This window comes from Betta splendens, chromosome 6 (assembly GCF_900634795.4).
Source record: "Betta splendens chromosome 6, fBetSpl5.4, whole genome shotgun sequence".
Lineage (NCBI taxonomy): Eukaryota > Metazoa > Chordata > Actinopteri > Anabantiformes > Osphronemidae > Betta > Betta splendens.
The window spans coordinates 11,151,958-11,172,263 of NC_040886.2; the positions used below are offsets into that span (position 1 = coordinate 11,151,958).

A 20,306-nucleotide genomic window follows, 5' to 3' on the forward strand; every position below is an offset into this window, starting at 1 on the left:
CGTTTTTTCCTTTTTTTCCTTTCGATAACCTTTGCACACGTTTGCACACTGGCGCTCCTGCTCCACACACGCACATCCTTCTGCCAGCAGCGCCGCAGCAGCGTGACACCGTCTCATATCGCGGCAGAAAGGCTGTGATGCCGTGTTTGACTTAGCAGCACGGGGACCTAATCTTCTCAAATTAGAGCCCGAATGTTCGGCGAGTGCTACAGGCCCAGTGTGAGGAAGCGGAGGGAGGGCAGTGACCGCCGCAGACAGGAGGCCCGGGCAGACAAGCAGATGCTAAGGGGCTGCTTTAGATGCAGAAGATGAAAATCACCATCACAGTGCGGCAATTATGGCAGCCTGGAATTCACTAAGCTGCGGCACAGTGTGTCCTCGCCGCGTCTCAGCAGCACTCGCAGCATCCCACACAACAAGCTCATTAGGCCGGCACGTCCTCCTTCTGATTTGGGCTGGAGGAATTAATGCAGCAGCACCTGCTTTCTGAGAGGCATCCGCGGTGCCTGCGTGCAGCCGGCCGCGCTCAGGTCGGGCATTATCCCCCTTAAAAGCGTGGAACGCGGCCGCCCCTGCTCGCTTTAACGCCGCACCTCTCCTTTTTGCCAGAGTGCTGTGCGAGGGCCGAGCGTATTAATCACACTCACGGCCGCTAATGCTAACAATCAGTCAACACAGTTGGCCGGGCTCTCCGTCTCTGGTGACAGAGGGGTTTGTCCTGAGGGCTGCCGAGTCGTCCTGCGATGTGTGCCTCAGGACAAAAGACGCGACACAGGCGCCCCTTCAACCCGCCACCGCCACTCTGTAACATGGTACGAACGATAGCGTGGTTCGAATTTTACAGTTACATTATATTATAATGATTAAGTAGGTAATGATTAAAAAAATGAATGCACAGAGCGCATTGAAAAGGGCAGATAGCGTTTGAGGAAGAGCTACTTGTTCTTGGAGTGATTTCCTACAACATGCACGCAGCATATGTCAAACAGTCAAGTTTGGAGAAACAAACAGCTGGCTGGTTCAAATGAGAGGAACTGCCTACTGAGCAAGAATGATCTCTTCCGGAGTGTCATCCGCCAGCAGCATGAGGCAGAACCAGCATGTTTGGATTCCTACTGTACCGCACGAATATGGCTCCTCTTGTCAACTTCAAGCTGACAAGTGTAACACTGACACAAATTAATACAAAACGCGCACAGTTGATTTGATTCCGAGCTCCAGCCTAGAACGAGTGGAACGTTCTCTACGTCGGCTGCACTAATGTATGCGCGCGTGTTGCGTCCGTGCACGTGGATGCACGTCTGTTTGCACAGTTACTTAGAGCGAGTTTTGTGTATTTTTTTTTTCCATTGCTCAAAAGGAAATGCTAATTATTGGGCTTCAGGTAGCGTAAAATGTACATCTGTGGTGACTGTCAGTGCTCGGCAGACTATTGAGCTGCCGTACAACTTGACAGTGGGTGGTGTCTCCTGCTCCCGTCCCAACGATCACCCAGTGGCACCGTCGTCTTCTGCCGACGTCAATCAGCCGCTCGCTGTTAAAGCAGAACGCGATAAAGCTTTATGTGCCACATCACTGCAGAGCATTAATCTAAAACCTCTATTCAACGTTTCAGTGTGCCGGAAAACGGGCAGATACCTTTGGTTCACAGACGTGGTTTAGCGTTTTCGATCATTTTAGAGCAAACGCTGATGTTAAACCTTAATGTTTGCGTTTTATCGCCTCACCTTCATAAGTAACGGCCAGATGGCAGAGACAGTCCATGCACAACACTTATAAGTGGGGTCTGCTGGCAACAGCTGCCTGTTCTTCTGCTCTATATACCCCTAACCACAGCTATTTGTTAATAAAAATGTTTCTTTACTCTCCAAACCAGATTGCTGCCTCTTGGGAACAAACTTTAGAGACCAGCTTGGTGTCAACTTTGATTACTTCATTTCTGAGGAATTCCAGATGTTTGAATCATCACTCAAGGGGATTGTTGGTACCTGAACTGACAACATTCGGAGCCATGTGCTGTCGCACAGTACAGTAAATATAAATGTAGCAATAAAAAAGCGTTTGGAGGCATGATGTTAATTAATTGTTTGCTGTTGGATAATATTAATTTCACATTTCTAAAATATATATACCGTATATAAATATATATACACACACACACACACACACACACACACAGAAGATAACAAAAACACATGAAGACAGACACCAAGCTGAGTAGAGCTGAGCGGTGTGATGATGTGAGTCTGGACATTGTCTACACCAAGGGCTCATGTCCCTTTGTGTTGTGTTCTCCTGCTGCCAGAATAATTTAAAATCCTGGGTCAGTAGTGGTTTGAACCAGACGTCGTCAGATCCTCTACACCCTTGTTCACCCTTGTTGTGTAAAGATATGTTGTCTTTCTCTTTGGTGGGACTTCCAGCATGTCTTCAAAGAACAGCAGTGTCTCTGGCTCCTACTACTCCGGAGTCCAAAGAAGGTGTAACCTTGGTGAGGCCGGGTGTCTGGATCTTCTGCAAACTTCGGCCAAAGCACTGTACAGTGCATGGGGCAAACTGTCGGCTTCACCACTGAGGTCCGACACTTCCACAAACCGAGGGAAAGCTCTTGTTGTCAGAGGCAGCACAGTGTTAATGTGTAACACATTAGCAAAACCATGATCAGTGGTTGGTGTTGAGACTGAGCTGTCAGACACAAAGAGTGCAGGAGTCATCGATCACAGACTACGGAAAGACGTTGTTCGAACATATGTATATATTTATATATTTAGTTTTGCTCTCTTTTTAAGATTCTGAATACTCTGAACATATGCATTACGCAGCTTCTGTGTTTTTTTATTGATTGTAAAGTTCACGGTTCACTGCAGACAAACACGCCGTCGATCATTTTTCGCTGAGCTGAGCTGAGTCACACTTGTTAAGTCAAAGTGCACAGCGGGGAGATGCTAAGGGAACGAAAATAAGCTGCAAAGTGGGAAAATGTAAAACAGAGCATATGTATTTGAGCCGGACTGAAACTCACTTGGCTGATTCCGTTGCCCCGGGGAGAGCTAACACTAAAATGCTCTTTGACCATGAAATGGCCCTGCTCGGTAATGGTGGTTAATGGCTGTGTGGTGCAGTGGTGCTGAGGCCAGGCAGGATGGGAAACCTTCTGCTTGCTCCAGCGAGCCCCACTGGAAAAGTAGCCATGCTTTCCTTAAAATGATAAATTCCAGCGTGTTTTAGTCAGGACATTCTGTATGCGAGGGGTAAATTTAGGACATTAGTAAAAATAGCAGGATATCTGTTGCTACCTTACTTTGTCGACTTATTTAAGCAGTAATAATAATCATTTGTCGTACTATTATATACTAGCACTGACCCAAAACTCGTGCGTTCCTTTATGCTAGACTACATTTGACAGAGATGACCTTTTCAGATTAGACCGTGTCTTTATCCTTTGACTCACTGACTGCTGAACTACCGTTGATGTGACTCATTACTCGTGCCCAGGTACAGAGTGCTGTGACTGACATATTGCCCTCATCACTGCCCGGCTTCACCTACCGATCGCGCAGCCGAAGCCCAGAAAGAGCAAAACCCAGGGGCAAGACGTGCCCCTGGGTTTGCATCGAGACCTCGACCGAGCCGTGGTTTATCACGGGCCACGCGCCGCTATGAGAGGTTAGCGGTTGAAAGCCGTCCGGTCGGATCGCATGTGACAGCACGGGGGTAACGCACGGATTGTAGCCTAAGAGTGTCACGCTCTTAAAGGTCATCACTGAGAGACAAGACATTACACACCGGGACCCTGCGAGTGACCTCGACTCTGATAGATGATTCTTTTTATTTTTGTTCAATTATGAGAGCAATAGAAATGCCAAATTAAAATGCGGGCCAAGAAACCCCCATGCAGCGGTGAAGCGGGCCTTAATTCAATATAGCAGCGAGGTGTGTGTGAAACCATTTATCTAAAAAGATAGTCGCATGGAACCTGATGCTGATATAACGTACTGATTATAGGAAACAGTAAACCTCCCAATAAGGTCTTATCTTTGCTTTAACACACTTTGTTATTGCAGGAGGTATATTTACTTACAAGTGCAGGGACACACTCACTGCATGTACATGTAATGCAAACAGGCACATTTATAAATAGCCATATGAATGCACAGCAATGCAATTACATAGAATATGTCGTCAATTAGGGCCGCGCGTTTACCAGAACTGATCACGGCGCAAATCCACTTTAAATGGGATTTGACGATGGGCTGTGATAAGGGACTGAGTCATGAGCTGCGGCGGGCGCAGACAGTGAGGAAAGACGGCGACAACTGAAGGTTAAGCTGCAAACCTCTTCTGACAAACCTTGTCTGAGGAGGCTTTCGTGGACACAGTGACAAGTGAAATATGGGGTCAACTATCAGTCATTCATCAATGAACCCGTCCTGTCATCATTTGAATTTTCAGCACTAGGCAATATTAACCTTCATAACCCCCAAGTCGCCTAAGACTGACAGGCACAGTATCAAAGTAACTGTTGTGTGTCACTTAATAAACGCTTTCAGTCACACAAAGCCGTGGATGAAGTGGTTCCAGCATGACGATAAGAGCAAGAGCTCTTCATAAACGTCTCGTCCTAACTGCTGCACACTCAGACCCTGGCGGATGTATGCAAGTGCTCTAGAATAAAAAAAAAAAAAAAAGATTATGTGATTAGATTATAGATTATGTTATTAAATGAAAAACAGACTGCTAAGAATAGTATAAAACCACCACAAACGTTTGCCTTGAGCAAATCCACCAATTAGTCCACCATTAATATCTACATGAATGGACAGAACAATGTGGCCTCAGTGTGCGACGGGTTCTTCTTTGACCTCCGCTGATCTGAAAGTTCGCTGGCCTTAAGTAAGTCTGAGATTAAGTTACATCCAGCGGGATATGGGTCGTATCCACTTACTGCCAACGCCACATGGGAAATTACTGAGGGCGACACAAGCAACTTTTAACACAATATAGTATTAACAAAGACACATGATCAGCAGGCTTCGGATGTAAATGATACCTTTATCACGTGTGCAATCTTTGCACAGCGACTGAACATGCTGGAGTTTAAAATGGCCGCTCTCCTTCCCCGCATTCGCCTGGATTATATTCTCTGTTGGTAAATTACTCCCTTTGGAGAGAGAAATTAACCTAGATTTCCATATCAAAGCATTATGAATTGAGCCATTTTCCCGGCCCTCTCGTTCTGGTGAGGAGAGAGAGAAGGGAGTGTGCCGACGTAGCCCGCAGTGATATACGGGGGCATAGAGGGCTCCATTCTTACAGGAGCTACGCTGCAACACAGAGAATCAGCAGCTTTCTACTGAAGTGAGGAATGAGATCACGGGGCTTTTTGTGCAAGGTCAACTCCGAGGCAAGACGCGACGCGTTTAAAATTCAGTCCCATCCTCGCCGAGCACTTGAAACACACTGCGCCGGCCGGGGGAACCTGCTCGCCGCAATGCAAAGAGGCGGTGGGCTCAAAGTAAATACGCGCTCCTAATGAATGCTGGGATCTGTGGAGGTGGAAGCGAAGGCGCGTCCGAGTCAAGTAGAGAAGGGGCCAAAACACAGGGTGGATAATCCTGCGTGTCAACAACACACATGGAGCCGCCTGTTCCCAGCATGGAGCCGTGTTTACAGTGACCAGACTGCAACAGCTTCTGAGATCCCACATGGCTCTGATATGAAAATAAATAATAATTCTAGATGTTTGTGTCGAACAATGTAGTGTTTCACTCATACATTCACCTTTAGGTTTATTTGTGCTTAAAGAGCCGGCCACACTCGCTGATTTGTCTCATACGTTGCGACCCGTGTCATTGGCCCAGCTTATCTCGGATGCATAAATTTAAAACAAAAGGACAGTCATTAGATGACATGTCACACAATATAGGGGCTCTGCTCTGGCCCCGTGCCTGCTGGCTGTGTCCTTTGCTTTGCCCACTTTGCTCTGCGAGACTGCCAGGACATTGAGCCTGACACATCAGAACTGCTGCTCTCTCGGTGCCCTCTTTCATTCGCGCAATCACAGAGTCAAAGCCTGCAGAGACGAAGCTGTCCAGAGACTGAGCCCTGCTGGGTTTGACTGGGCCAAGATCCGATCAAGCCTCGAGGAGAGGGTCATCCTCTTCCCTGACTTCTACTTGCTATGATCTCTGAACCGATTCTAAAAAGGCCTCTGACTTGATTTGGGCAGACAGTCCCCCTTGAAAGCTGCCTTTGGTTTGGCTTCTGTAGCCTGGAATGGGAAGAGCGGGGTCAGGCTGCACACAGGCAGGAGGAAGCTCAAGCAAAGGCAGCGTGAGGGGGGAAAACAGAGCTGATAGCCATGCTCCAGGTGCAGATGGCACTCTGTTTTATGTGTGGCCTCAATGGATTATGTCAGCCAAGCTACTGCGGGCACAGAATATGGAGAGATCACACAGATACATTGTCAACCAAAATTCAAAGATTCATTAACAAAGGTCATTTCCATGACAGCAAATGCCTAATAGATGGCCAAGACTCCTGAAGGCTGCATAAGGAAGCTTACAATGAGTTAGTAAAATAAAAGCTACCAGAGACTCATTAAAAATGCTTTATCCCTATTCTCATTTAACAACACTAAACATTTATAAATGATGTAGGACAATAAATAAAAGAACTTTCCTCAGAATATTTTATTTAAGGGTCCAGTTATTATCTAAACAGGTCCTATTTCTGCAGGTTGTAATGATATGATCAAGGCAGACACTGCCCCTTAGGACCCAGGGCTGCAGCAACCCTGAAAACCAATAGTGGTCAAAGGTCAGAAAAGGGGAAGCAAAGATCCAAGGCCCATCCTATTGTGTGACATGTTTCCTTCGCTTGCTCGCCCCAAAGGCTTAGTGTCAGTGTTAACACTTCAAACACTCAATATCTTCACAAAACACAAAGGACACAACTGCTTGCCATCCACATCATTTCTTCCAGGAACAGAGATATGGATCCTCCCCAAAGGTCACTGCCAGCTGAAGTTTTAATGATTAAGCAAAGCTTTGTTGTTTGACTTTTTTCCTGTGGCAGAAGCCTACTTTCAGGTGCAAATTGAGTCCGTTCAATATTATGAAATAAAACGCATCACATTTTATATGTCAACTTTAAATTTTAATGGGTGGGCATTTTTAAATTGACGGCGATTTTATGATTCGGTGACAGCGACGGTGATGGTAAAGAAAAAAATCAAAAACCTGGAAATGTCACTCAGGTAAAAATCTACTATTACAAATTACAAATCGCCTTTGTTGCACCAGTATAGGTCTGATTGTACAGTTGTGTTGCTGCTTGTGACAAACAATAATAAATCCTGCTGCAGTGATTCAAACACCCTAATGATGTACAAAAATGCAAAGGGCATCCGTGTGGGTGACTGTAACACACCTACATATGCTCCGGGAGTTCAGTTCGTCTCGCATGGGTGATACTTTCTTGGGAACTTTTCTCGTCCTGCCACTGGTGAACCTGTGCCCACGAGCGAAGAACAGCAGCGCTGCTTCCAGACGCCTCGACTCCACGTCTGCGCTCGCGTACCTTTATGGGATCACACGCCACGACGCAGACAGCGTTGCTGGCTAAAATCACAAGATGGGGTCCGATTACGGGCAGTGATTGAAGAATCCGAGAATGGTTCTGGTTAGCTTCCTGTTTTTACTCACAGGGATCTCCAGTTTCCCTGGAATGTGTTTCTGCTCCTGAGGTGGTGATAAAACACCTTATTTTATGGGTCGCTGATTACTCACTGTACCCTGATGTGCGTGTGCTGATACCAATCTTAGCACGCACAAAGCCAAAGCACCCTCTGCATTTACAGTGTTTCTCAATTTTACTGTTCTTTCACGTTTTCCTGTGGAACCACAAACATAAAAAAACCCCGGAAAATCTCACAAGTGTGGAGGATAAATATATAATTGTTTGTTCAAGTGTGTTTTGCACAGTATGAGACCTTCCGATTGCTGCACCAAGTAGAATGCACTGCGGGCAGTCTCTTGAGGGAAGGTCTCATTTTCTGCCTCCTGCCGTGAAATATTCAGTCCGGCCTGAAATAATATGGGACTCGTTTCAAGGCTTAGCACTTTTCAAATATGCTGGCAATAATGGACAGGGCATCAAATGAAGCACAGCCTCTCATAGCAAGGGGAGCAGAGGTTTTGAATCCACAGCCAGGGTTTCACAATACACCACAGACACTTAAAGTGCTGCCGGCATGTATAGTGTGGTGATTATTCACTGGTTAGATAAGCCTATGAATTCCTGGAATATGTTTATACTGTATGTGGTTTATTTAGTTTCGCAATATATACACTATGCAATATATGCAAAATTCAAGTCACAATATTATTTCTAAATACCCAAGTTTAGATCGTTTGGAGTGCCAAATTATATTTCCATATTTCCCTCCTGCCTTTTTTTACATGCCACGAGCAAATCTGAATTTCACTCAGCCTCGAAGAGAAAAGAGAGAGAAATCAAGGGTGCACCATAAATGCACAGAGATGGAGTGCAGAAGAATGTTATAGGAGGGGGCTTTGGTGAAAGGATTCAAGGATTTAACAATCCCACATCCTCTCAGCCTGTCCTTCATCTCTAATAATCAAGCTTGGCCACAGAATACCCCTCTGGATGGGAAAAAAACATGTTGCCTGTCCGCCTCTCACTCATCTTTAGACTGCCAGTCTTGGGTCTTCCTCTTGAAGTCTTCTGTCACATTTATGGCTTCAAACACAAAGCACAGCCTTTTTTAACCGACTGCCATGTCTTTAAAGCTGGGTATCTTTTTTTTTTTTTGGTACTACATTAGCATGAGATGAAGAGCAGGGTGCCTCGTGCAAAGGAAGCCCTGAGAAGGCTGGACCACAGACACTGTGAACCTGTTTGTTGATCAACACCAAAGGGCACCGAAACAAGCTAAGCACTTTGAGTTCAGGTGAAGTATGCATCACATCATATACATATTCATCAACACTGAACCTGTCTGTCTGTCTGTCTGTCTGTCTGTCTGTCTGTCTGTCTGTCTGTCTGTCTGTCTGTCTGTCTGTCTGTCTATCTATCTATCTATCTATCTATCTATCTATCTATCTATCTATCTATCTATCTATCTATCTATCTATCTATCTATCTATCTATCTATCTATCTATCTATCTATAATGTAAATGAATATGTATTAAATTTTTGCATAACAATAGAATAAATGCACAAATACTATTTTCTCCTCATCTAAGCCAAGTGAACAATAAATAACTAAAAGTTTGTCGTCGGTAAACTTCGGGAGCCGCGCGTGTGCAGACGAGCGGAGGCAGCAGCTCCCACGTGCGGAGCGTCCACTGAGCGGCGCCGCAGCCCGCGTCTTGCGCAGCCCCGCGCGCGCCGCTTCCTCTGCGCTGCGCTGCGGGCCACTCCACTCGGCCGCTCCGCGTCGGGTTACGGGGGACAAGGGCCTCGTCTGAACCGCGACTTTCACAAAGATAATATTACAGGTAGGTGCGAGCCACGGGCCGTGTCGCCATCGATACACAGATTAAGCATTGAAAAAACAAGACCGTGACCCAGAAATTCTCGCTTTAATCGGGTCACCGTGCTCGTTTTTCAGCGCTCAGTGATAATAGCACCCCTCACTGTCCTTAGCATTTGAAGTCCCCTCACCGCAACCTGTAGCTTTTGCGCCAGTGCAAATTGTCCAGCTGGACGCCTTGTGTTCCCCCCTTTCGGCGCCTTTGTGCGTGTTTTGCGCCCTGTACACCTGCCTGCTGATGATGGCGTTCAACTCTTTTTTTTTTTTCATTTTTTTTTTGTCGGCTTGAAGGTCAGTTTACTCATTTAATGAGCTGCTGCGACGGTTTGGACTCGCGGCAAATGTGCGCAAAAGCGCGTTGCCCTGTCACTGAGTCCACGTGAGCTGCGTGAAGGTGTTTAGCTGCTAAAGAAGCGAGGAGGGAGCAATTCGGTCTAAATGTGAGCAGTGTTTGGGAGGACGCTGGTTGACGTGTCCTCTGCATATTTCTAATTACACTGCAAGTCTGACCCCCGTGTTTGCAGAGGGGTCTGCAGTGATTCAGGTGAAGCGAGGAGCCCCCTTTACCCCGTAAACCTCCTCTACCCCAGAGCTGGGGTAGAGGAGAAACAGAAAATCTCTCTGAAACAGAAATCTCTCTGAAATCGGCTGAGCACAAAGTGCTTTTGCTCCTACAGGGTTTTGTGCAGGGTTCCACTGAGGAAGCCCAGTGCAAAGTGGGCCTACAGCCAACTGGGATGGATTCTAGGGTAGAACCTAAACAGATGGGAAATGGTATAAAGGTGAATACAAGGTCAATCTGAGCTCCAGCGATAAAGCTGCGGGCGCTGCTCGTAGCAGTGTTTTAAAAGTTGACTTAAGAAAACAGATTGTGTGGTCAGAATAAACTCTTAAGACCATATTGGACCATTTTTTCAGGCTTCCTTTGTCTATATTGCCACAGGCGGAAGCAGCAGACACCAAATGGTCAAAAAATTGTTATCATTATGTTTGTCTGGAAATCAGCAGGATGGGGGTGTTGATTTCCAGTGGGTGGGTTTTGCCTTTGTCCCTTTTTCTTTTTTTTTTTTTTTTTTTTTGTTCTAACCCAGATTTTCATGTTCGACAGACTCACAGCTGATCCATCTCCCGGTGCTCCACCGTGGCAGAGGGGGTTAAAGGACCCCGAATGCACGGGACCATATTGCAGGTAATTAATACGTCGGCTCAATGACGAACTTCGTCGATACGTCTATCGCCACACTTGTGAGTGGCGCCGGCTCACGTGGGATGCTGTGGAGAGCGCGGGCCGAGAGCACATTTGTCCATTAGTAAACACTTCATAGTGTGTGTTGTGATTGGGGAGGCAGCGGGGCTCCTCTCTGTCCAGTTGCAGTCATTTTCGCCCGTCACCTCCTCATCGCTGTAAAAACACTTGCTGTGGTTTGGTAGATTAACAGAGAGCCCCCTAATGGAGTAATTACACTGAGCCAAACATCTATTTTTCACCTGTGCTCCGCCATTATTCTCTGTCCCCTAGCCACTCCATTGGAAGTCACTTACTCTCCTTACAATGAGTTATCATTGACTGCCATTTAGACGTTCTGGAGCAATTTGTCTTACTGAGGCCGTGCGCTGGCCTCATTGCAAAGAACAATCATTCTCCCTCCAATATATAAAACATTCATGGGGAAAAAGGAAGAGAGAATGCCCTACAAACAGATAGCAGAGAGTGGCTAATAGATACTATAAAGGTGACAGACAAGGAAAATAATGAAGGAGATTACTGGAGCAGGAACAAACCTGTACAAACAGTAGGAGCTTCGGGGACTGGGAAACATCCTGCGTGAGACAGATGTGTTAAATGGGTAGTATGGCGGCTCTGGTGGCAGTAATTGCTGTTATTGCAAAAAATTTGCTTATGACTTAAACACTACATTTAACTTAACTTAAATGCTCATCATAGCCTTTGCTTTAGTGACTCATTTAGTTAGTTTAGTTAATATGTATGACTTTGATTCTGCACGGATTGATGCTGTTTGCTATTGTTCTTTTATTAACCTCACTATCATTTTCCAGCCTCAGTCTGTGTTATGCATATTCAGTGTGACTTACACGCACCCTGTATAGAAACTCTTGCACGCTGGACCAGTTTTCGAGCATATTTTCCCGTCACCCCTGCGCTGTGTTCTAGCTGGCACCGCTCTCCAGTGGGCAACCTTTTTATATGAGACGCTTTGACTGCTGCGCACAGTCCAACACACGTCCCACTCAGTCTCACCAGAAGGGGTTAATCGCAATTCTGAGTGTTTTGTTAGATTAGTCGCTCTCGGTGCTTAACACAATGACAAATAACCACTATTCTTTTTCTTGCACTGATAATCGAGACAACTTAAACATTTCTTACCAGCACAAGTGAAACCATTAATCCTCCGCGATGCTGCTGATAAATGGTGACTTTGGAGTAATGGCCTTGTCACCTTAGTAAAAGAGAGGAAAATTTGGACAATTAAAACAAGATGCCCATTAAATTTTGCGCGTCCTCATCTCTTTGTGTCATCAGGAGGCATCTGTCAGTCGTAACAGGCTAAATAATGGAATAAGTTTCTGTTCATTATGTAAATGAACAAAGAGGTCCTCCGTGCTTAAATGACCAGTTTAACACCGGCAGTAGGAGGAAGAACTTTGTCAGGGCACAGGAAAAACACAGTAGCATTGGAAAATGTTGTATTTTCACTTGACGTCTTGACTCAGAGGAGAAGCTGTGGAGCAATGAGGATTAATTATCTTTTGATTGATTTCTTATCATGAGAATTCACCGTTGAGGCTCTGTTACAATAAATTCAACTCCTGCAGTTATTGAATTATTTCTTGGACCAAACAGCGCAATGTTGTGGTGAGAAGAAAATGAAAAGTAAACCCTTTTGAAATTACCATTTGTTTTTGGTTGTCACTAAATGTGATCACATCTTCATCCAAGTCACATAATAACGTGCTGAATGTAATCACACAAAGTCGCCCGTAACCTTTCAGGTCATTTTTAAAACAGGCATATTCACATTGCTGGAGGAAAAAGTAAAGTAAACCTTTTTTAGACTACCCGCCCTCAACGAAGCCGCACTGGGTTCCGACTAGGCCATTCTATGGTACCTTTATGTAGTTGTGCACTGTAGCTAGTTGTCTTGGTATAAGCCCTAATATTGTTGTTTAAGAGTTACTTTTTTACTCCGGTTTGCTTCTTGAAGGTTTCAATAAATGCAGCTAACATGAAAGTCTTTACCCATTAGTGATGTCATATACTGTATGTGAGTAATGAACACTGAAAAAAACTCTTTGGGGTTTTTAGTCTGATGCTGCTGGGAGGCTATGTGGTTAAAGACACATTCAAAGTAAACTAAAACAACTAGAGATTATGTTAAGTGAAAGTGTATCTCATCAAAAATCCAGTTTATAAAATAGTCGGGCTTAATCCAGTTACACATCCAACCGTGCATTGTGGGCAAGTGGTGTGTTGACGTATAGTACATGTTGTGTGGTGCAACTTTAGCAACTGTACAACCCTCACCATTTTAAACCGTCTTTTTTGGAGCGTTTAAATATGAACTAACTAGTAAGGCTACGGTATACTGTAACTCTCAGAGGCTGATTAGCTCTGGTCTTCATTATGTTTTTTTGTAATTGTGGTTGTTTCCAGCTCTAATCCGCTTCTGCTGCCTTGAGGTGATACACTGACAGGATGATGAAATGTTTAATTGAGTTTTTGATTGATTGTGATTTTAGATTATTTGCTCTCTTTGATTAAACAAAATCAGATGCTTTAACTTAACATTTATTAATCACAGGCGGTTCTGGTCTGGGTATATTGTTAACCTGATTGTCAATTCGCTTGTGATAGCTTTGAGCACAATTGGGTCCTTTGGACCGAATGGATTATTAATTAGGATAAGATGAGAACATACGTGCTTGGTTGCTCAGGGATGCTCAATATGGTGAAATCTGTTCAAGTCTGAGTTTGAGCCACTTTTGTTCTTGTTGTTTCATCAAGCACAGCAACTAAAACAAATGAGTGGGAATCAACTGCCTAATTAGTCCTAGAGTGAGAAAATAGCATTCTTTACCTGTGTTTTTTAAAAACGCCACCTAATTTAATCTTCTTTAGAAGAGAGCATAAAAAATGGTTCATGCGTCAGTTCGAGTTTCAGTATTGAGGTAGGATTTTGTGTTTACTATATCATACATCTGTTGCTGAACACAGTACCTTATCCCACCCGTGAAAATCACGTTTTTTTGGGGGCAGCACAGTCCCAGCCACTTGATACTTAGTATTTCTTTGACCGTAGTTCTGTTTTGATCAAAAGGTTCAGAGGCCTAAGTTTTAAATCCTCCAAAGCCCATTTTGGTTCCTCTTTGTTTAGCCCATTGGCATTCTGACCCCATGCTTCTCAGACTTTGAACTCAAAGCTTGGAAAAGCTGTATCGCTTCTTTAAACACATTATCAGTGGGCTAGGTTTTAAGAATATCACTAATCATCTTAAGGTTTTAGTGCAGTGTGGCTGTATTGTAAAAGCCTTGGGGCCCATCTACTAGTTTTGGCATTGTAAGAAATCTTCTGTGAAATGTACAATAACCTAATGGGAGCCAGGGATTGGCAAGGTTTTGTCTTTCAGATCATAACAACTAAAACAGAACACCTTTGCAACATTTTGGTATTATTATATTTTAATGTTTAAGTTTACAGCCTATATTTGCATTGTCTATGTTTCCAAAAATCACACAATTCCACTCCACCAAAACCAAGTTTACTATAATGTATTTGCCAATCATACATTGACTGTTAACCTGGTTGGTGGTTTATTTGGTGGTTTCTGTTGTGTGTCGGGGTAATACTCCTCTTGCACGTCAGGAAACTTTAAGTTATTAGCTCTTAATGGTTCCGTTTAATAAATAATTTATGTACGACTGTGAAGAAATTTCATGGGCTGCCTATCCTTTGAAAGGGTGATAAAGCACATGCATATTATATCTATTAGGCGAGGCTAAAAATCAGTTGAGCCTATTTATAGATATTTATATACAGATACTTTTTTCTTGAACCGTTTTCTAAATGTCATGTTTTCTTAATTGATGCAGTAGATACAGTAAGTGTGAAATGTGAAATAATGTGAAAGAGACGCCTTACAACAAATACCTGCAGTGTAGCACGTAACAGTTAATGATAGTGCTGAACACACAATTTAAACACTAAATTTAATAAAACGCTGTTGTGAACGCATCCCTACACTCTTGAAATTGTGTGTGTGTGTGTGTGTGTGTGTGTGTGTGTGTGTGCGTTTGTGGATGTAAGATTGCATGAAAGTCTGTTTGTGCCCCTTGGCTCCTCTCACACCTCTTAAATCTCATCAGCCTCCGTGATTAATATTTGGCACCTTAAGTCACATTGTCTTCATCTGGAAATATTTCAGCTGGGTTTCTGCCACTCCAAAGGGAGATGAAGATAAAGGAAATGAAGGTAAAAACACACCCTGTTGTGTGAATCCTAGAGAAGGCCTTGAACTCTGCCATTCATCCCTTTCACTTCATCAGCTGAGTCTAATTGCCAGAGAGGACAGGATACCCAGCGCCCAATTGTTCCTTATCCTCTTTAGAGCCTCTGAGGCATGAAAAGCGAAAGGCCCGCTTTTGATCTTTTTTGTTAGTTTTTTTCTTTCTTTCTGTCATCCCCTACTATCCTTTCCCTTAGAGTGAGACACTCCTTTCACACTGTGCCCCCTTCTTCATCCACGCAATATAATTATCAAGCTCTGCTTCATCAAATAATGGTGGATATAGGAGGTCATGATGGGGAGGGCCAGAGGTCTGCAGGGGTGGCCCTAGGACGTGGTGGCGCTCCCAACTCATCTCGGAGGCAAGCTCCTTAGCTGTGGCTACCTTTATGTACCTTGACCCCGGTTTTCGTTTGTCTGTCCTAATGAGACCCTCTCATGCAGCCACTGCATTAGAGGTCTTGCAATGGCAGGGTTGGGAGGCCAAAGTACAATGAGACGTCGGGTTGTGCTCAGACAAGGGCGCATCTGTGCTATCTTATTAAGCCTTGGAAAAGAGCTCATGCGTCTCAACGTCCCATAGGCACTGAGAGCAGATCTATTGACACCTACTTGTTCTTTGCGGTCAACACCTTTTCTATGAGGACACAGGCGAACCCTAGTTCTTGTTAGAAGTAATTCTTGGCAGAGTATTTAGCGAGGCAAAGTGCTTAACTCGGTATGGGTGGCCTTGTGGTGCGAGGATAAAGAAAGCAGTATTATGATGAAAAATTCCTCGAACTGTGGAGACAAGGGATGTTGAAGGCCAATTTGTTAAAAGCAAACAGTTCTCGTATTAAAAGAACAAAGGGCATCAAAGGCAAGAGCTCATCTTCCCCACTTGATTTTTTTAAGGTTCTAGATAAATGCTGAAGCTCTTTTACCTTCTCTGTTTTAGATGATTTTATTCTTAATAAATTGAGTCCGTTTGGCTTTGTTGCCTTCAGCTGTGGCCAATATTCCAAAGGAAATGTGTCAAGTTATGTGGAAACGCTAAACTGTTGCCGATTTCCTCCGCTAGACCTCGCAGACAAAAGGGACAGCAGGAAGTGGAGCAAAATGACAAACAAAAACACAAGTAGGCAAACAAAAACCTTTAAGCAATCATGTTAAGCACACCGAACATCTGAGCACTGTGCGAGAACAAAGCAGGGCTCCTGTCAGTGCATCGATCCACTCCTGAAGGCACACACATCTATAGCTCTCTGATTGCTCCCTGCCTCTCGCGCCTTTCTCCCCCGCGCCTCTAACTCTCTGCTCAGGCTCCTTTCTGAGAATGTGCTTATTGATCCGGCCTACTTCGTTGTTAACTCACTGATAAAACCTTACCAAGGGCTTCCAGTGGCCTGACAGAGTTTGGAAGGCTGGAGAGAAGGAAAGATGAGAAACACTAACGCATTGTCACTACATCTCAGATTCATTGTGACAACTACTAAGTTAACATTGGTTTGTAGTTTGTAGTTGTAGTGATTTTTTTTAAACAAATAATAAGTTGATTCAATTAGTGCTGTAGATTTATAGGCATCTGGTAAAATTCTCATTTTGAATGACTCCAGACTAGTCAGACTTTTCAATATAGAATGATTTTGAAGCTTTTGACGTTTTTTTCCAGAGTTTGGAAAAATCTTAAAGATTAAACCATCATCTGACAAAATCATACATGCGTCTGTGTTTAGAAATGCTTGATATATATGTATACAAACATTCTCATTGTGTTTATTTAATTCATGCTTACACCTTGTGATGCCTCTGAATAAGCAGTGATTTTCAGTTTCTGAGACAGTCTTGCCTTTATTTATGTACAGTAGTACTTTACTGTAGTAATAGCATTCTATTGTACTGTATCTGAGATATTCAGGTTTTTCCATGAAGCTTATGCAAAGCTGACAGAAATCAGTGTTTCTGAAAAAAAGTGACTCATGTTTTATGTGTCAGTATGTGTAATCGTGTCTCCAGAGTGTGATTACATTGTATGTCGCTTTGTGTATATTTTTGCAAGTGTGTTGTGCTGTCATGTTTGTAGCATTCCATGTGGGAGGGTCTGTTGATAAGTAAGCCATCTGTAGTGTTCTGCCGAACGACATGTTGTAAAGCGAGATTTCAGAGTGTGGAGAGACTTGACTTGACAAATCTTGGCACATAATGAGACAGAAGGGAGTAAAGGCAGAAGTCTGTCCAGAGATAAACAATTAGATTTGTCCCTGAGGTAAAGGGCAGGCAATGCAAGGACTCTCAGACTAACAAAATCAATATGGCTTCCAGGAAGAACACTCAAGGGGTAGAGTGATGAAGAGGTTATCATTCATTCCTAAGATTTGGACACATGCTCAGTGATGAACAATATTTGCTTAAAAGAGTCACTATGAAGAAAGCTTCCTGTGGGTGAAATATACATGTGAAAGCATGCATTCAACTATCTGTCAAAATGATCGGCCTAATGAGATGTGATAACATGGATCAGCGGGGATACTGAAACACACTTGTCAAGCCAGTTTTCTTGTGCAGCCAATTGTGAGAGGATTTTAAAGGAGGCAGCATTTGGGAATGATTGTTTCACACCCTCGGATAAAACCATAACGGAGCACGAGCCATAGACGGGGGTGGGCAGTCCCTTTGCGTTGCATCCCCTCTTAGGCCTTGCCCAGACTTGCAGGTCTAATCTAACATCGCACCACTCGTCCCAGTAGGCTCACAGGGGTAGCACTGCCAGGGCAGGGAGGGTTGGACTGTTGTGGATGTAGGGGGATGGCGGTGTGAGGGGTTGGGGATGTGGTGGGGGGGGGGGGGGGGGGGGGGGGGGGGGGGGGTCTGGGTTACCGCCGCTGCGGTTGCACAGGCTTTAAGGAGACAACAATAGGAAACGGGGGGGGGGGGGGGGCTGGCTGTTGCCGACCTACACAAGTTGTGTGCAACTGCTGATAGACAGAGACGTCTCCTCAGAGACATTGAGTCAGTGACCATAAAGGTGTGAGCCTGCGCCTCGGTCAGCCTGACGGCTCATCTCCATGGAGACGGCGACGCGCCACCCCAGTGGGCTTGTCTCTGCTGTGGCCTGGAGCAGCAAGAGCACTTGGGGATGTGGCCCGGCCATCACCTGGACTCCAGGGGACCAGGAGGCACTGCTCCGTTGACCTTCAACAACCTGCCAGTCTGTCATCTCAGCCAACAGAGTAACACAAAAGAAATCAGCTTAGGGACTTGTGTGGACACATTTTTATTGGGCTATTGTATCTTTGAAGGAGGTTTTTGTTCCGGTGGGACCGAACGGTAGTCAAGGACATATATGTTTTTTTTGCAACCATAGCTCATTTGATATTCAGAAATTTCCTTTGCCTTTGATGGCAACATAATGCGGAGGATTTTAGACTATACTGGACTTCAAATCCAGGTCAAAATGTAACATCTGGCTCAGGAAACAAAGGGTAAAAGAAAATTAGCATAATTAGACGTCAGTAATATAGTGGTCTTGTACTTCTCCCTTAGAATTTCAGTTCCATAGCAATAGAGTAAGTCTCTACCTATCCCAACTCCCTCAGTCTGAAACATTAATATAATTTCGAAATGCAAACATGTTCAAATGTTTATCTTTTAGAGAACGGACAGACTAAACTGAAGCTGCCGTAATAATACTCAAGATGGAACGAAGACTTTTTTTGTGTTTTTTGTGTTGTGTATTTTTGTCAACATTGATTGATTCTTAAAACTAAATTTTAACTGGCAAACCAGTGTATGAAATACTACTGTAGATGTCACTATATTTAAGAGTTTAAATTTCAGTAGAAATTTTTATTTCTATGCGGGTTTAAATTAATCAAGGAGAAATAAACAAGAACAAAACTTTTCTCAGGCTTTTTACATCAGAAAAGCTAGAATAGAGATAAAATAAATCCGCTTGCGGACACGTGTTTCACAGGTGTTCACGCCACAGTAGTTGAAAATCGATGTGATTAGATACATAATCAGGAACATCAGAATAATTCCCGCATAATGTTATAGACTATTGTTGGTAGCGCTGTGATAAATTATTGCCAAGTGGGATCTCGAATCGTCTTCATTCGAGTGTAAAGCGACGCCATCCAAACCATTCCCTGGAGACACTTGTGTTGCATTATCTGACAAACCAATACAGAAAATTCTGTGGAAAAATCTGTGCTTTCTTTCTTTTAGCCAAAAAGAAAGAGGACTTTGAATGGGGTGGTGATTCTTTATGCAGAGCTGAGACGCGACACCTTCCAGACGGTGAGAGATGGCGAGCCCTAATAATACAGAGCTGTACAATGGTTCTGACAGGCGAGCAATAAAGCAATCAGGGTCCCAGGCATTCCAAATCTCTTAACCGCCCACCCTCTAACAGACTGAGAGATGGGCCGCTGACCTGTGGGCTGTCAATCATGGGGGATACCTGCTGGAGCCTGATCAGGGAGAGCTGAGGGCACCGGTCCATCAGATCTGTTTTCACAGTCCAGACACTAACATTGCAAGCATAACCACAGACACAAAAAAGCCCCTCCGCCTCGCTCTTAATTAGGAGATGTGTGTGCGTGTTTTTGGGGGGGGGCGGATTTGTTTGGTTTAAATGGGAATGGGAGTGTCTTAGATATAGAGGAATAGTGAGTGGAATCCCGGTGAGACAGAGAATAACCTTTTGCCTTGATTTAGGCATCAGGCATTGATCTGTCATGCTGTTTTGTACAAGCAAGAGCTCTTTCAGCATTGCTTCTCACTGTGTGTGTCGTCATACTGTGTGTGTGTGTGTGTGTGTGTGTGTGTGTGTGTGTGTGTGTGTGTGTGTGTGTGTGTGTGTGTGTGTGTGTGTGTGATGGGTGGCGGATTGAATGCGGGGGTTGAGACTTGTTCATTAGCTGTCTGTAGCCCATTCCAGCAAATAGATCACCACAACACTGTGGTTAGTTAATGGCTTTCTGGTGTTTCCTCTAGAGTCTTCCTGTCTCAGGGCTAACTGCTACAGCTCATCCCCCCCCCCCTTCCCTGTTCTTCCAAATGGGGAGTCTTGTGTTCTGTGTTCTGCTGCCTAACTCCTACAATTGGCTGCAGCCAGTGGCCAAGTCTATGAGCAGTCTGGCCACATGGACTCACATTAGAGAACTAAAAGCAGCATCAAATGAAAAACATGCTGATCTGACATTCTGTCTCACTGATGACTGGAATCATCGGTTCCCTTTT

At 44.3% G+C, this 20,306-nt stretch overlaps 1 long non-coding RNA gene across 6 annotated transcripts in view; it reads left to right on the forward strand.

Annotated features, from left to right (window-relative positions):
• LOC114857254 (uncharacterized) overlaps positions 1–20,306 on the forward strand; it is a 121,830-nt gene that overhangs the window by 18,819 nt on the left and 82,705 nt on the right. For 3 of the 6 annotated variants that reach the window (XR_008694969.1, XR_005897820.2, XR_008694970.1), the window contains exons 1-2: positions 8,280–8,974; positions 10,669–10,749. This is a non-coding gene — a long non-coding RNA (uncharacterized LOC114857254). Of the gene's footprint in view, positions 1–8,279; positions 8,975–9,022; positions 9,526–10,668; positions 10,750–20,306 lie in introns of those variants that run through there. The other 3 variants (XR_005897819.2, XR_005897821.2, XR_005897818.2) reach the window with 2 other exon arrangements.